A 17,422-nucleotide genomic window follows, 5' to 3' on the forward strand; every position below is an offset into this window, starting at 1 on the left:
GGAAAAAAAGTTTTAAAAACGGTTGTTTTTCTATTGATACATGTTCCCTCGGGCAAGACCCGGGTTCTCAAAGACGTTTTCACAGGCATACTATAGACACCCAGCAGGTACAATATTTAAAGGAATTTTTCCTTTTTTTTTTTTTTAATTAAGCATCATTAAAATCACTGCTCCTAAATCTTTAGGTGCAAACTACAGAGCACACGGCCAGTACACACCAAGTAGCTTTAGGTGAAAACTACAGAGGATACAGGCAATAAACCACGCAAGAATACTGCAGCTAGCACAATCACCTGTCTGCCAGTAAATTAGGAAGAACTGATCTAGCTGAACTATACAGTGTATAAATATATGTACAACACATGGGATGTATATACAGTATATCCTCTACACACTGTAACATTAACTGACTAGCCTGCGTGCCTGCCTGCCTGCTCTATCTACCTGCAAAAAATGACACTCTCTCTGTTCTCTCTAACCACCGAAACACACTACACAAGGCCCACCTGCAGGCGGCCTTTTATAGTGTGGGGCGTGTACTAAACCCCCTGAGCCATAATTGGCCAGAGCCACCCTGGCTTTGGCCAATTATGGCTCTCTGTTTTTTGCGCGCTGTGATTGGCCAAGCATTCGGGTCATAGTGCATGCTTGGCCAATCATCAGCCAGCGATGCCGCAGTGAATTATGGTCTGTGAAATTTAACTCGAATTTGGCGCGAACAACCCGTTTTGTTCGTATTTCGACGAACGATCGAACATACGATGTTCGAGTCGAACATGAAGCTCATCCTTAGTCATTAGGTTTAATTTTCTCAAAAAATGCCCCTGTTGAGGGTGGTTGATTGAGTCAGGTTGCTAATCCCACAGAGACAGCTTTAATTGGGATTGTAGCAGAGCATAGCTGTCAGTGTGGAGAAGTGATTATAATCCACAGTTAGTATCCAGTCCAGAGGCACAGATATACAGTTTCCCAGAGTGGGATTGCATGTATTATTGTTGTCTAACTGTTGGAAAAACAATAGCTCAATGACGTTGTTGTGAAGCTGGCTAGTACTGGCTGAGAGGTAACATACGGCAGGAAGCAAAGTAAAAGGAGGCAGTTAAAGGAACTATTGTCCGCTCACCCGACCATTCATGGAGTGTTATAATCAGAGACCTGCACTATCTTTCTCCGGTCCGGGGGGCTGTATGTGTCGTCCTGTATATTCCGTTTGTTGAGCGGGGTCCGTGGGGCTCCAGTGAGCAGTTTACTGTCAGCACTATATAAGTGTTGGGTCCTCTGACCCACCATCCGCTTGTCTCAGCTGAGATAATAGCCACTGGCTTCATTCAATCAACTGCGCATGCACAAGCGCAATGAGATACATCATCCACAACGCATAGAGCGTCCCTGCCGTGATGCCAAATCCGATATGTTTCACCAGGGACTCTTTTTTTTCAAGGATAGGAGGGGCATGAGTTGTGTTTCTATTTATACTGCAGTTAATACCTCCCACTTTCAGTTAGGAGTTGCTATGTAAAGAATTACCACTAGATGTCATCTCCCATAAAAAACATTACGCTTAATCTTTCTCTTCCACCATTCAACTATTCAGAGGCACTCAGATATGGGCATACAATTGCAGACAGGGATCGATAACTTTTCAGCAAAATTAAAATTAAAAGTAGAACAGGTTGGCTTAATAGATATCTCAGATAATAAAAGTGTACAATCAGACCTACATAACAACAGGGAGAGGCAGAAAGAACAGAAAATAGAAAATAGATAGTAAAGAAAACAAAGCAGGGCAAGGCAAAGCAAAAGGTAACAGGGGCTGAATAGAGATTACGCGACTATTAATTGCTATGCAACATTTTCAGCAAACAGTCGCATATATCACTATGGATTTATTAGGGCTAAAAGACTGTATATGTCTCTCTATAATTTACTTGATACACAACAGCTGCATTCAATAAAACAAAAGATGTTCACACAGTTCAATATGCATCCAGTGCGGCTCAAAACGATGCACGTAGGCCAATCATTCCATTTAGGGCCCAAACTTGCATTATGTAGATTTGCTTCAAAGTAGTCAACGAGTATGAAGGTTATGCGATTATTACTTTCAAGCGAAATCTCATCCACGAATATCACCTACTCTTATTAACAATAGTCTTGTTAAGTTGTGTGCATGCATGGGCTGAGCGTGGTGCAGCTGCTCTTAAACAGACAATGTTGTCTATTTTTAACACGATCTTGGTGTTGGTGGTGGGTACTTGGTCTTGGTCCCTTTTTTGTATTAACATATTTTTCCAATAAAATGTATCCCTTATTAAGCAGCATGATCCACCTGTGTCTCTTCACAGTGGGAATTCTTCCCCTGTAACTTTTCTCTTCCAGCCCTGTTTAAGGCTTACCTATAGGTACTGTAAATATCTCCTAAATGTACGATGTTTAAGAGATATTCATTGGCGCATGCACTCTAAGGCCCCGTACACACGGTCGGACCAAACCGATGAGACTGGCCCGTCGGACCGTTTTCATCGGTTCACCTTTGAAGTGGCTGTACGGCCTGATATGTGTACACACCATCAGTCCAAAATCCGATCGGGTCAGAACACACGATGTGCTGAATAAAACGCAGTTCAATTCTTCCAAGCATGCGTCGACTTGATTCTGAGAATGCGTGGGTTTTGAACCAATGCTTTTCTGTACTAACCATCGGTTTGGTCCGATGGGGCAGCGGTCCATCGGTTTGGTTTTGAAGCATGAAGCATGTTTAGAAATTTTGGACTGAAGGAAACCAGACCTATACACATGGTCGGTTTGGTCCGATGAAAATGAACTTTGGTTCATTCTCATCGGACCAAACCGACCATGTGTACGGGGCCTAAGGGGCCGGCCGCCCATGCTGTTTCTTCAGAAGCCGTTGCTGTGACCGGCGGCTCCCATACGCATGCATGGGAGTGACGTCACGCAGCTCCAGCCAGTCACACAACCGTCCACGGACCCAGAAGGAAGACGGGTGAAGCCATGGATACTAGCACATTATGCCTTTACTTTGCAGGTAAGAAAAAAAAACTGGTTTACTTCCTCTTTAAAATACTGGTGTTTAGGCAGGCTAGAACGATGTAGATGAAACTGTGCAGGATTAAACGCCAGAGAAAGGCTTGAAACCTCCACTGGAATCTTATGAACTGCAGTCTAGAAAGCATTCAGAGCAGGGCATTGCCACCAAATGTGGAGTGGGGAGCCAACATGTGCATGGAAACGCCAACATTTATCAGTTATGACAGGATAATATTTGAGAACCATGCTAGGGGGGCAGTACCACCAAGATTGCAGCTTAAAGCCACATTATTTGATGTTAGTATTCAGAGAACCTTTATGGTTCATAGCATAGATTGCTTCCCTATCCTTATTAGTGAGCAATATGTCAAGATCATGTTCCCATTCCAGGCCGCCTGCTGTTCATAGATTGGGGTTGGAACAAGGAAGGACAGACAGAAGAAATAACGTGTGTTTTAGGCACTTTCAAGGTGCATAGAGATTCAGGAGCAGTGTGGAATCTAGCATACGGAGCCCTGTCGGCAGAGGAAGTTGACAAAAAATGCTGAATTTGAAAATAGGCCATTGACAGGGTGGGCACCTTCATATTAGGTTTAGGCCAAAAGTTCTCAAGAAACCCGTCAGTAAGGCCAGAGAGAAAATTAAGTATTATTATTATTGTAGAGGAATAAGTGGGCCCTTCAGTAAGGAGATAGCAAACTGTTTACATGTCAAACTAAAAACTTGGAATATGGGGCTTATAATGGGATAGGTCGTCCACTCCGCGTTGGGAGGGATCCTTTGATGGGTCTGAGAAGCTATAAACAGGAGGGCTCAGACACCAGTCTATGCAATATCTCCCAAGTGGTTGGACACACACTATTTTTGGTCAGCATTATTTTGATTCTGGTAGTTACGAATGCTTATTTATTACACATTTACTATTTTAACCTGTTTTTACCTTGCATACTGGGGTATTCCCATGCACTGGTTTCACTGCTTCACAAAGTTGCATTCAATAATATATAACTCATATACTGAGTTTTATATGTGTATTCTAATTCAGTTCAGCAGTGCAGGACATTGTCACTATTCCCAATTGTACCATGTGGCTGATCTTGGCCATTCAATCATTATTTTATTTATTTACCTTTTCATAATTTTTCCTTTTTACTAATTTATTAGTGCACAGCACCATCACCTTTATACACTCTTTTTTTTCTAGCCACCCTCCTGGCAGGCCATGCTGGACAGTTCTGTTTACCAGTTTTTCATCTGTCCTGTTTTGCTCTGCTGGCCCATTTTTGGATCCTTTATCCTGAGTCAGATGTCTTTGGCGGCTGCCGGTATGACTTTCGCATGCAGCACCCTGCATCTTTGTGATCCTTTAGTCTGATTCCCACAATTCAATTTATATAAAAGAATATATTGCGCTAAACAAATCTAAGTGTGTATATAGTGTAAATAGGCAGCCAACATACCAGTGGATAAGTGTAAGCAGAAAAAAGAAAATAAATGTAGCGCCAAAACTATAAAAAGAAAGGTAACCACTGAGTGGTTTTGAGGATGTGACCTCTATAGTGAGAGTTGTGTTATGGAAACAAACTCTGTGAAACAATCTTACATATATATCAGAGCTAGATTAACTCTGAGTGCTAATATTACACCTATGTGGCATAAAAAAGCATACAAAAGAAAATTCTTATGTAATAAGTGATTATAAGTGTGAATAAACACAAATAAAAAGTTCTGAAAAGTGGGAAGGGGGGAGGGGGGAACTTCCAAAGCTTCCCCAGAGCTGACTATTCGTCACTTCAGTTGGAAACACTTCTTCCACATCAATGGAGAATCCTTTCCTTCAGAAAATGCACATCTTCAATTCCTTGGCATATAAAAATTAGGGTACTCTTACCAGCTTTAGTTGACCCACAGCTCACCGTATGGTGGGTAGGTCCTCAAGACTTATATATGCTGGCCGTCCTCCAGTTGCACCAATGGGTAGATGGATATCCCGATTCCGATATTCCGGATGGATCCCAGGAGGAAAGTTGGTAACAGCAGCCACAGGAACGTCACATGAGATGATAAGGAGGGGGAACTCCCAATTTCATGAGTGATATGAGAAAAGAGGGAGAAAACACCTCCTCATAGTGTAGAAATTTATTTAAAATTCTCGATCAAAAAAAGTTTTTGACATAAACAAGGAGATAGTCCAAATCTCATAAAAATAGTACACAGCAAGGAAATTGTCCAAAGTTAAAATGGTAAAATTAAAAAAGACCCAAACGATAAAGACACTCGTTCACCACGGCACATCAAAGAAAAAATCCACAGCAGGCAGATAACATGAACTGACACAGTATTGGTGGTATGGATCAAACTTCTAACCGACCGGTTTCGTCTCACAGACATCAACAGGGTTATAGAGCTGACCCATAACTCTACCTGCACCTATATATAGCCATATGATTAGCTTACCTGTGATCTACACCTGATAATCCACTCCCCTCGGGCGTGCGTCTCACCCACTGCTGCTTCCTCTTCCTGCGTTCCAACCACCGGAGGTGGGACAACGTGGGCGCGGCTGAGGGTACCAATCGCAGTGCTGCAATATGTGACGTCATCTCCTCCCGTCCCACATGACAGCCTCTGTCCAATATGAGGATGCGGGACAAGGGAATTGCTCCACCCCCCACCTAACAGCGAATCCGCATCACAGACTCAACATCCATGAAACGAATTACTGAGGGGGCAGGCGGTGATGTGCGCGTTGTCACTTAGCCACGACGATGTGCGCGTCAGCTAACGTCGGGCGTGATGACGTATGCGTTCCATCTAATGCGTCCCAAGGGAATCATTGATGAATGAGAGGCATAAGCTGCAGCTATAAACCTCTGTGGTGAGGACGAATCCTAAGCAGTAAATATAATGCATTAGGTCCCCGGGATGGTGTATACAGATTGATCACAGGTAGTATGCATCCCCAATAAGCTAGTTGGTGCAGACAAACATACTTATAATAAATGTATGGTGATTTAAAGAACAAGCAAAGATCCTCAAGAATCGCTTTGTTGATAAAGGATACTCTGAGAATCTTATCCAGGATGAAATTGAAAGAATTTCAATGATTGATAGGGCCACCCTGACACGAGAGAAAGTCAAAACGGTACAGGATAGTAGGTTTAAGAACTCTTTTTTCACCACATTTTCTATGCAATATAAGCAGATTAGGTCAATCATGCAAAAACATTGGAACATACTAACGAGTGATCCCACTTTAGGACCTACCTTACCCAATAGTGCATCTGTAATATATCGAGGGGCAATGTCAATGAGGAATCAGATCGCACCAAATGTTCCAGACCCCCCAGTCAAACCCATTTTTTTCCCTCTTTCTAAGGGTTATCATCCATGTAGGAGGTGTAAGGTGTGTACGTACAACATTACCAAGAAGAAATCTATTAAATTTAGATCCACGGCTACTGGGGTTGAATTCCCCATTAAACAATTTTCAACATGTGCCACTCGGTATGTTGTTTACCTTCTCACCTGCCCTTGTGGAAAACAGTACGTGGGGCGTACCATACGGAGCTTTTCCACAAGGGCAGGTGAGCATATTGCCAAGATTTTGGCAGGGTACCCCAAACACACTGTACCAAGACACTACTTGGAACACCACAATAAGAAGGTCGAGGGAACTTTGTTCCAAATTATAGACCACTTTGTACCTCATTGGAGAGGTGAACCAGGTACGAGGGGTGTATCTAAGTTGGAAGTATATTGGATATACCAGCTAAAATGTTATACGCCCCATGGGCTTAACGTGGAGTGGGATGTGAATTCATTTATAAACCAATCATGAACCTCCATTTTGGTTATTTATTAGTATAAATTAATATCTCCTTTTTTGTGTTTATTTTTATATATAGTGAATGTTTGTGTTAAATCACCATACATTTATTATAAGTATGTTTGTCTGCACCAACTAGCTTATTGGGGATGCATACTACCTGTGATCAATCTGTATACACCATCCCGGGGACCTAATGCATTATATTTACTGCTTAGGATTCGTCCTCACCACAGAGGTTTATAGCTGCAGCTTATGCCTCTCATTCATCAATGATTCCCTTGGGACGCATTAGATGGAACGCATACGTCATCACGCCCGACGTTAGCTGACGCGCACATCGTCGTGGCTAAGTGACAACGCGCACATCACCGCCTGCCCCCTCAGTAATTCGTTTCATGGATGTTGAGTCTGTGATGCGGATTCGCTGTTAGGTGGGGGGTGGAGCAATTCCCTTGTCCCGCATCCTCATATTGGACAGAGGCTGTCATGTGGGACGGGAGGAGATGACGTCACATATTGCAGCACTGCGATTGGTACCCTCAGCCGCGCCCACGTTGTCCCACCTCCGGTGGTTGGAACGCAGGAAGAGGAAGCAGCAGTGGGTGAGACGCACGCCCGAGGGGAGTGGATTATCAGGTGTAGATCACAGGTAAGCTAATCATATGGCTATATATAGGTGCAGGTAGAGTTATGGGTCAGCTCTATAACCCTGTTGATGTCTGTGAGACGAAACCGGTCGGTTAGAAGTTTGATCCATACCACCAATACTGTGTCAGTTCATGTTATCTGCCTGCTGTGGATTTTTTCTTTGATGTGCCGTGGTGAACGAGTGTCTTTATCGTTTGGGTCTTTTTTAATTTTACCATTTTAACTTTGGACAATTTCCTTGCTGTGTACTATTTTTATGAGATTTGGACTATCTCCTTGTTTATGTCAAAAACTTTTTTTGATCGAGAATTTTAAATAAATTTCTACACTATGAGGAGGTGTTTTCTCCCTCTTTTCTCATATCACTCATGAAATTGGGAGTTCCCCCTCCTTATCATCTCATGTGACGTTCCTGTGGCTGCTGTTACCAACTTTCCTCCTGGGATCCATCCGGAATATCGGAATCGGGATATCCATCTACCCATTGGTGCAACTGGAGGACGGCCAGCATATATAAGTCTTGAGGACCTACCCACCATACGGTGAGCTGTGGGTCAACTAAAGCTGGTAAGAGTACCCTAATTTTTATATGCCAAGGAATTGAAGATGTGCATTTTCTGAGGGAAAGGATTCTCCATTGATGTGGAAGAAGTGTTTCCAACTGAAGTGACGAATAGTCAGCTCTGGGGAAGCTTTGGAAGTTCCCCCCTCCCCCCTTCCCACTTTTCAGAACTTTTTATTTGTGTTTATTCACACTTATAATCACTTATTACATAAGAATTTTCTTTTGTATGCTTTTTTATGCCACATAGGTGTAATATTAGCACTCAGAGTTAATCTAGCTCTGATATATATGTAAGATTGTTTCACAGAGTTTGTTTCCATAACACAACTCTCACTATAGAGGTCACATCCTCAAAACCACTCAGTGGTTACCTTTCTTTTTATAGTTTTGGCGCTACATTTATTTTCTTTTTTCCACAATTCAATTTACCTGACATATTTTCATGTTCATTACTATATTATTTTTTTTAACCATTTTATAGATTGTGTCTATGCAGCAACTGCTGAAGAGTGACACTGAACTCACAAAACGCGTTGGGTCATTATAGATACTATGACACAATTACCATGGATTATTTGATGACTATATGTAACTATGTAATGGATTTGTGCATTTGGGCCAACTTTTTGGCATTATGACACCTTTTCCCAGTTCTATTGCTAGCATACTCAATAAACCTATATCGTGTTTTTATTACTGGCTGTGAGGCACTTCATCTAAAGTCTCAATGGGCAAAACTCTATATATGTATGTACAATGGAGATGGAGGCACCTTGCAGGGCACTACCAACCATATTCTGTTTCTCCCCAAGATGAAAAAGAAAACCAAGGAAGGGCATGAATGAATGAATGAATGAATGAATGAATGAATGAGAAACTTATATAGCGCGGCACATGCGAACCGAATCGCCTCTGGGCGCTTGTTGTTCCTGTCTCTTTTGTATCAAAAGAGATGAGTTTTGATCTTTCTCCTGAATGCCAAGTGATTTTCCTCCAACCGAATACTGGTTGGTAAAGCGTTCCATAGTCTGGGACCCTGGACCGCGAATCTTCTTTCTCCTTTGGACTTGTAATTGGCTTTCGGTATTTGGAGCAGGTTTTGGTTGGTGGATCGCAGAACGCGGTTGGGGTTGTGAGCTTTTATTTTATCGCATAGATAATGGGGAGCATTCCCATCAGACGGCAAATAAAGTTGCTCCATGGCAACCCATTGCTTCACTCGTTGATGGATTGGCCAGTCCACCACCCTAGCAAGGTGGCAAGCCCAATGATATTTCTTAACATCTGGGAGACCAATACTGCCCCTGAGCTTAGGAAGAGTCAGGAGAGCATGGCTTAATCGATGGGCTTTCTTTTGCCATAGAAGGGGAAGCATAACTCTTCGTAAGGAGGAAAAAAAAAGAAGGTGACAAAAAGATAGGGACTGTATGAAACATATACAACAACCGAGGTATAATATAAACTTTTTGAGAATGGCCACCCTGCCAAACCAGGAATAATAGGTCTTGTCCCAGTGTTGAAGATCTCTAGTTATACTAGAAAGCACTATAGAGGTGACTGAATCCCTAAGTAGGTAATGGCATTAGTCTGCTAGGCAAATGGGAAGTGTTGCTTACAGTAGGACATCTCCTTGACCATTAGTAAGACATTCAATGCATTGGACTTATAAAAATTGAGCAGAGTTAACAGAAAACTGTTTTTTTTTTTTTGGGATAAAGGTTTTACATGAAAGAATAAAAACTGATCATTGTAAGCACCCCTGCCAGTGGTAAATGGTTGTTTCATCCCTGTAAACTTGTTCTTTTGAAACACAACAGACTTAGTGGCTGGATCACCAGATGAAAATAGAAGAAAGAAAGACAAAAAAAGAAAACAAATGCAGAAATCACATCTTAGAATTTGTAAGCTGCAAACTAAGTCCTCCTATTCTTTTCAGCCATGGAAGCTGCCATCTTAGCTTTGATCTGCAACTGTCAGGCCCCATACAGACGAGCGTACTGTCTGCTGAAATCCGTCCGCCGGACCGTTTTCAGCGGACATGTCCGCCCGGAGATTTCTGTCTGATGGTTGTACACACCATCAGACAGAAATCCGCACGAACAGACAGCGCGGTGATGTGGCCGCGCCGTCGCCGCGACGATGACGCGGCGACGTGCGTGACCCTGGAAGGTCAATGCTTCCACGCATGCGGCGAATCACTTCGACGCACGCGTGGGATAGCGGCCGATCGGACATGTCCGGTGAGTCTGTACAGACGACCGAACATGTTCGACGGACATGGTTCCAGCAGGCATGTTTCTTAGCATGCTAAGAAACATTTGTCCGCTGGAAACCTGTCCGATCCGCCGGATTTGTCCGGTCGGCCATACAGACGACCAAACATGTCTGCTGAACTGCTGAATGTCAGCGGACCAGTTTCAGCAGACGTGTTCGGTCGTGTGTACGAGGCCTCAGGGTGCTGCACATGTGATCAGTTATGATTCCAGATTTTTAATGGTTTGACAGTTTGGTTGAGTGTACAAGCAAATGTAACAGTTAGCTTAGCATTCCCAGCTTGTCAGGAACAGTGGCATCACTAGGGTTGGTGTCACCTGGTGCGGTAAGACATGGTGTCACCCACCCCCCATATTTTATTTTTTCCCATATAACACTGCATATAATGGCAATAGTAGTGCTGTTAACAACTATAAAGCAATTAGCAAATTTACCTAACAATATGATATGAAAAAAATTAGAACTCCCCAGGAAATAACCCTCCCCACCCCCCGGATCAGTGCCCATTTCAACAATAATAACTGCCAGTATTGGTGTCAGTTTCCACAATGATACCCAGCATTGGTGTCAGTTTCTGCAATGTTTCCCAGTATCAGTGTTGCCAACCTACCAGATTGAAATTTACTGGCACGACACCTAAAATTTACTGGCACCGCCAAGTTTTTACTGGCATTTCACAAAAGTTACAAAATTTAATTTTTAGGTGCAAATTTCAGTATTTAGGCTAAAAACAAGTACCCAAGGCAAATAGCAATACGATTTAGGGTAGATATTAAGGCAAAAAAACATATTTTTGTTATTTTCGACATAATTAGGGCAAATTGTTTAGTCCAATCACCACCTGCCTCCATGACTTGTCACCATCGCCCCCTGCCTCCAATCGCCCCCTGCCACCATCCCCCTCTCTCTGCCACCATCCCCCTCTCTCTGCCACCATCCCCCTCTCTCTGCCACCAAACCCCCTCTCTCTGCCACCAGCACCACCTGCCACCATCACACCCTGCCTCCATCCCCCTCTGCCACCAATACCACCTGCTCCATCCCCCTCTGCCACCACCAGGCACCATCACACTCTGCCACCATCCCCCTCTGCCACCAATACCACCTGCTCTATCCCCCTCTGCCACCATCACCTGCTGTCACTCCGTCCCTGATTCCCCCCGACCCCCGTGGACTCTGGAATCTGGATTGCAGCGCTCCTCCATTCCGCTGCTGAGTGCTGCTCTGCCTCCTGCTCTAGTGCTCCTGGTAGTGATTTTTAAATGCTGGCACGCCTGGTGGGATGTGCTAATAAATCACTTGTGAATAGTCCCGCCAGTAAAGCATGCCAGCGCCGCATAACCTCTGTGAGATCCGCCCCCCGCTGGCCGAATACAGGATCTGCTCGGCTCGCTCCAGAACTGTGCATGCGCAGTTCCAAGCCAGTCCGATCACGGCTATTTTTTTCTGGCACATTCCCGCTACTACAGGCATTTACAGGCGGGGAAAAAAGTGCCTGTTTTTATAGGATGCCCGTAAAAATATGGGCGGTTAGCAACAATGCCCAACATGGTGTCAGTTTCTGCAATGATCCCCAGCATTGGTGTCAGTTTCTTCAAAAATAATTGTAAGCATTGGTGTCCATTTCCACAATGATTCCAAGCATTGGTGCAGTAGCTGCAATAATAGCCCCTGGCATTGATGGTCAGTGGCATCAGTGGCATTAAAGTACTGTGTGTGATGTGACTAACGTCACATCATCACACAGTGCAGTGTGACCGGCACAGGCTGAGCTCTGCTGAGGCTCGCCTCGCTGCTCACTGGCTGGTGGCTGGCTCAGTAGGGGAGCCCTGAGCGGAGGAAGAAGGAGGACAAAGTCGGACAGACACACACGCGGTTGCGTGGGCGTGTCAGCTAAAAAAAAAATGTCGGGATGGTGTCACCCGGATGCGGACCGCACCCCCCGCACCCCTCTAGCAACGCCTGTGGTCAGGAATGTAACTGTTTCTTAAACCGCTGAATCGAAGGGTTTAGTTCCCCTTTAATACTGTAATATGTAAGTTTTACAATAACTGCAAAACTGAAAATGCACTAAAAAATGCATAGGTTTGAACCAGGCCTTAGGGGTCCTCAGTCTGTATTTAAGATGGTGATGCGGTCTGTATTTTAGTGCGGTGATGGGGAATGTTATAGATTTGGCTCATGAAGACAGTATTATTAGGTGCGGTCACAACTCACCATGGCAAGTGTAAAAACACCTGGCTATGTGTAGGCGGCCCTCCTGCCTTTTCATCTTCCCCTGTCATCCTCACAAACTTTGATGAAAACCACATCCTTTCACTTATGGTGCTTTCATCTTTATTAAAACAAGAGATCAATGAAGACGTGATGTAAAATATATCTTGTTGTTAGGAAAATATGATGTAGAATGTGAAAGAAATAAAATAAGCTATGGTCTCTAGCTATCAAGATGTACAAGTAGATAAGTATGCTAATGGAAAATATAACATATATATAACTTAAACATGTGAAAGTAAGTTCCTCTGTTTAATATAATACATTCATAACATAGGTAGAGCATATGCACAATAAGTCATTTTGCATAGATAGCCTTAATAAGTACATACTTACACACTGGCCTCTGTACTAGTTACTACACTATGGTTGCAATAACTGCAAAAAAAAGTATAGCAAGCAATTACTATTGTATTTTAGAAAAATGTATTATCTTTCAAGAGACAAATGCCATTATGGGGGAAATAGTTATAGTCAAATTATTATTTTTTCCCAGTCTACAAACATGGCAGTATAACAGCATCCGAAAGGCATTATGAAGGCACTATTTCGATTTGCTATTTTTTTTGTGGGATCACGCCTAGAGTTGGGCTCGCGGCTGCAGTGCAGATGCATTATTCTCAATGGGCAAGCTTGACAGGTTGCGCTACCTGTCAAGGCCTCGTACACACGACAGTGTTTCTCGGCAGAATTCGTCGAGAAACTCGGTGAAGAGCCGGATTCTGTCGAGAAACTCTGTCGTGTGTATACTTTCGGCCCGATGGAGCCGCCGAGGAACTCGTCGAGCAAATAGAGAGCAGGTTCTCTATTTTCTCGATGGGAGTGGATTTTGGCTCGACGAGTTCTTCATCGGGCTGTTTTTTCAACGAGAAAGTCGGTCGTGTGTATGCTAAGAAACCTGTGAAAAACTTAGACACTGGAGAACAACATAGATAAAAGTAGCGTTTGGAATGGAGATAGCACATTTGTCTCGCTTCCAACATTATTGCATCGTTTATTTGCTGCGCTTTACACAATTTTTTGTAAGGGCACAAAACAGCAATATTCTTTTTTTCTTTTGTTAGGATATTCACACAGAGTTCATTAAAATTTGGTGGAACCTTTTTCTTACTGATCTCAATAATATTTTTAAAATAAATTCTCACCTTATTTTGGTCCTGTGTTTTAAATCCTGCTCTTAATATTCACCTTAATTTTTGATTTTTCAAAAATGCAAATCCTCTTATTTTTTGGAATGTCAAGTTCCCCCCCATAGAAACCTTATTGCTTTGTCTTATCTCATCTGTCCCTTTCAAATTACACCTTATATCCATTTTTTTTTAAAACATAACCTGCCTTCTCACAAGCAAAAAAAAACAAGGACAAGTATGAACTGTAAAATCAAAATTTACCATTTATTTTGGTTAGAAAAATAAAGTAAGTAAGCAAAAGTCAGCACTGGAGAGCTTGCTGCCATTTGTGCACAGCCAGGTGTGGCCTGATGTGACTGGTGAGCAGTTGGAGGCCAAAATGGGGACTTGAGAGGTTCATTCAGGAAGGAACGCATCAAGGTCTTGGACTCCCCGAGGTCACAAACTGGAGCAGGGCAGGCAGATGTCACCAGGTTGTGGTACTATAGCAGCCTGAACTCTGGTACACCACATGGAAGTAAGGGAGTCACTTTCTTGATTTCTTCAAGGCCTTCCTTGGTGGCTTCCCTGCAGCCTGCTCTTTGACCTTCTCTGCAGCCTTCTCAGCAGCCTTCCTCTTCTGCCTGGCTGGAGGTGGTGCCACAGGGGTAGTACTCATGCCAGGAGGAGGAGTAGACGAAGGTGGTGGAGGATGAGTAGACGAAGGTGGTGGAGGAGGTGGAGGAGGAGGAGTAGAAGGAGGTGGAGCAGTAGAAGGAGGAGGAGTAGTAGAAGGAGGAGGAGTAGTAGAAGGAGGTGGAGCAGTAGAAGGAGGAGGAGCAGTAGAAGGAGGAGGAGTAGTAGAAGGAGGTGGAGCAGTAGAAGGAGGAGGAGCAGTAGAAGGAGGAGGAGTAGTAGAAGGAGGTGGAGCAGTAGAAGGAGGAGGAGTAGTAGAAGGAGGAGGAGTAGTAGAAGGAGGTGGAGCAGTAGAAGGAGGAGGAGCAGTAGAAGGAGGAGGAGTAGTAGAAGGAGGTGGAGCAGTAGAAGGAGGAGGAGTAGTAGAAGGAGGTGGAGCAGTAGAAGGAGGAGGAGCAGTAGAAGGAGCTGGAGCAGGAGTAGTAGAAGAAGAAGAGGAAGAAGAATGTTGAGAAGGAGCAGGAGAAGAAGAGGAAGAAGAATGTTCAGAAGGAGCAGGAGAAGAAGAGGAAGAAGAATGTTCAGAAGGAGCAGGAGAAGAAGAGGAAGAAGAATGTGCAGAAGGAGCATGAGAAGAAGAAGGTGGGGGAGGTTGAGAAGGAGCATGAGAAGAAGAAGGTGGAGGAGGTTGAGAAGGAGCATGAGAAGAAGAAGGTGGAGGAGGTTGGGAGTTATCTGGTGTGTGAGGATGGGGATGGCGGCAAATGACAGTGTCCTCCGTGAGAAGACCCCTCACCCCCTGATTTGCGAGGGTGATGAGGAGTCCCTCAAAGAGGAGGCGCTGGTCCACTCTCATGTCTGCCATTTTAGCCAAAACCACCGTCACAAATCCCTCCTGAGCAGTGGGAGGCTGTTGAAGGGTTGCATGGGCGTCCCGAATGAGGGCTAGTGAGGCGTCACGCACCCACATATCCCTCACCTGCCTTCTCGGACGCAGGCGAAGAGGAGGCACCTGACATCTGGTACTTTGCCCAGCCACCTCATCCAACCCACTTGGGCCTGCCACCACGTTCAAGCCACTTGGGCCTGCCACTTCGTCCAAGATACTTGGGCCTGCAGCCTCCTCCAAGCCACTCACCCTGCCCTCCTCCTGCCTGGCATTTTCCCGATCCTCCTGCTGGCTGGTCTCGTCCTGTGTTTGGAAAAAAAGTACAGTTTTACTTTCTTTTTTAAAAATAAGACTCATTTTTCAGCTCCTGACTGTAGCATATTTTTTAGTCACGACTTAGCTAAGCCAATCATTGTGACCCATGTTTTATGGTGAATCACACAAAAATAATTCCTGGCCAATACTGACAAATGATCTGTATAACACTTTTATCTCTACCTTTTTTTTACCTTTAACATCTTAATTTACATCTCTTTAACAACATTTAAACACCACACATTTGCACATTGAAAGTACTATATACCTGGCTCCAGCTGGGCAAATCCGGATCTTCATCCAGGATGGAAGGCTGCTGAGAGGGTTCATCTGCAGAGGGAGCATCAGGTTGGCTGGAGGGAAGGCTGGAGGGAAGTCTGGACCTTCTGTTCCTTCTGGGGGCAAGGCTAGAAAGTGACTCTCTTACCTCCAGGTGTTCATCCAGGAAGCTCAGTTTGCTATAGTACCACAACTTGGGTACAAATACCCGCCCTGCTCCAGCTCCAGACCTCATCGAAGCCAAGACCTTGTTGCGTGCCTTCCTGTAGGTGCCTCTCAAGGTCCCAATTTTGACCTCCAACTGGTCAGTCGTCACATCAAACCCCACCTGTCTCCGCACAAGTGGGAGCAGGCTCTCCAGTGCTGTTTTCCGCAAGTCTTTGTTGCGGGAGATGGGGTCTTTGGTGGCCCACAGAACTGGAAGTTCTCTCCACCGGTCTATAAAGATGTCCAAAAATTCTGGTCTATTGAACAGGTTCATATTTTCCTGTCCAAAACCAAGGAGAAATAAATAATGTCAATACACAGTTTATAAAGTTAATTACTCTTTCTCACCAGCTAGCCCTTAAAGGGTCACTAATGGATAAATATGTATTTGATGAAATGACTGTTTACAGTGTCTAGAGACATACAAGTGCATACATATAATGTGCCTCTAGTTTCACTTTTGCTTTTAAACTGATTTAATGTTTATGTGAAGTAAAGAGACACACAGAACAAAAACAAAGAAATCCAGGGCATATTTGATTTTACAAAATTATTAGCATTGTTTCTGTGGATTTTTAGACACACAGCTTAGACCACAGTGACAAGCTCCCATGATAAATTTTAGAGGGAGCCAGAGAACCAGGAAGTGAGGATTTATGCAAAGGATTACAGCTGCTTAAAAGCAAAAACGGACAATGAGGACATGAAATCCAGACTGATATAATGTAAAGTAAGTTATTTCTGCCCCAAACAATTTGGGGTTATTGCTCCTTTAAATGTCTGTCTTTCCTGAATATGCCACTGCTGTCCCAAGTTCGAAGCATACCTACACGCTTGTCGTTCAAACGTCTTTCTTACGCAACCCGGTCGTATGTACGCTAGGTGTGTTCGAGCCTTATATACACTCCGCACACGTCATCCGCCCATGCTTAAAAAATGTTATGTTTCCCCCCGCCCCTTATCTTCTGTCGCGAAAACGACAAGGAGGAATTGGCAGCAGATCATGTTGGGTCAGTTCGTAGGAAACAGATCACCAGTTGTGTTGAACTAATAAGCCAGATCTCCTCCTCATTTGTGTATGAAACGTTAGAGAAAAGCACTCCGATCTAGTTTGGTCAAGACATAAAAGCGACCATTTGCATCATGTTTAAAACGACATTTTTTCTAAAGACATCCTGAGAACCGAGATTGGCCACACAACAGTAGTTGGATCAAAATGCATAAGCAAAGCGTTGGTTACGTACGACGGCACTATAGCAGACCATTACCTTCAATTTTACAACTAGATATTTTTTAGTTTATGAACATAATATGTAGCCCACAAAATCATTCAATCAAGAATAACA

Source organism: Rana temporaria, chromosome 4 (assembly GCF_905171775.1).
Source record: "Rana temporaria chromosome 4, aRanTem1.1, whole genome shotgun sequence".
NCBI classification, from domain to species: Eukaryota; Metazoa; Chordata; class Amphibia; order Anura; family Ranidae; genus Rana; species Rana temporaria.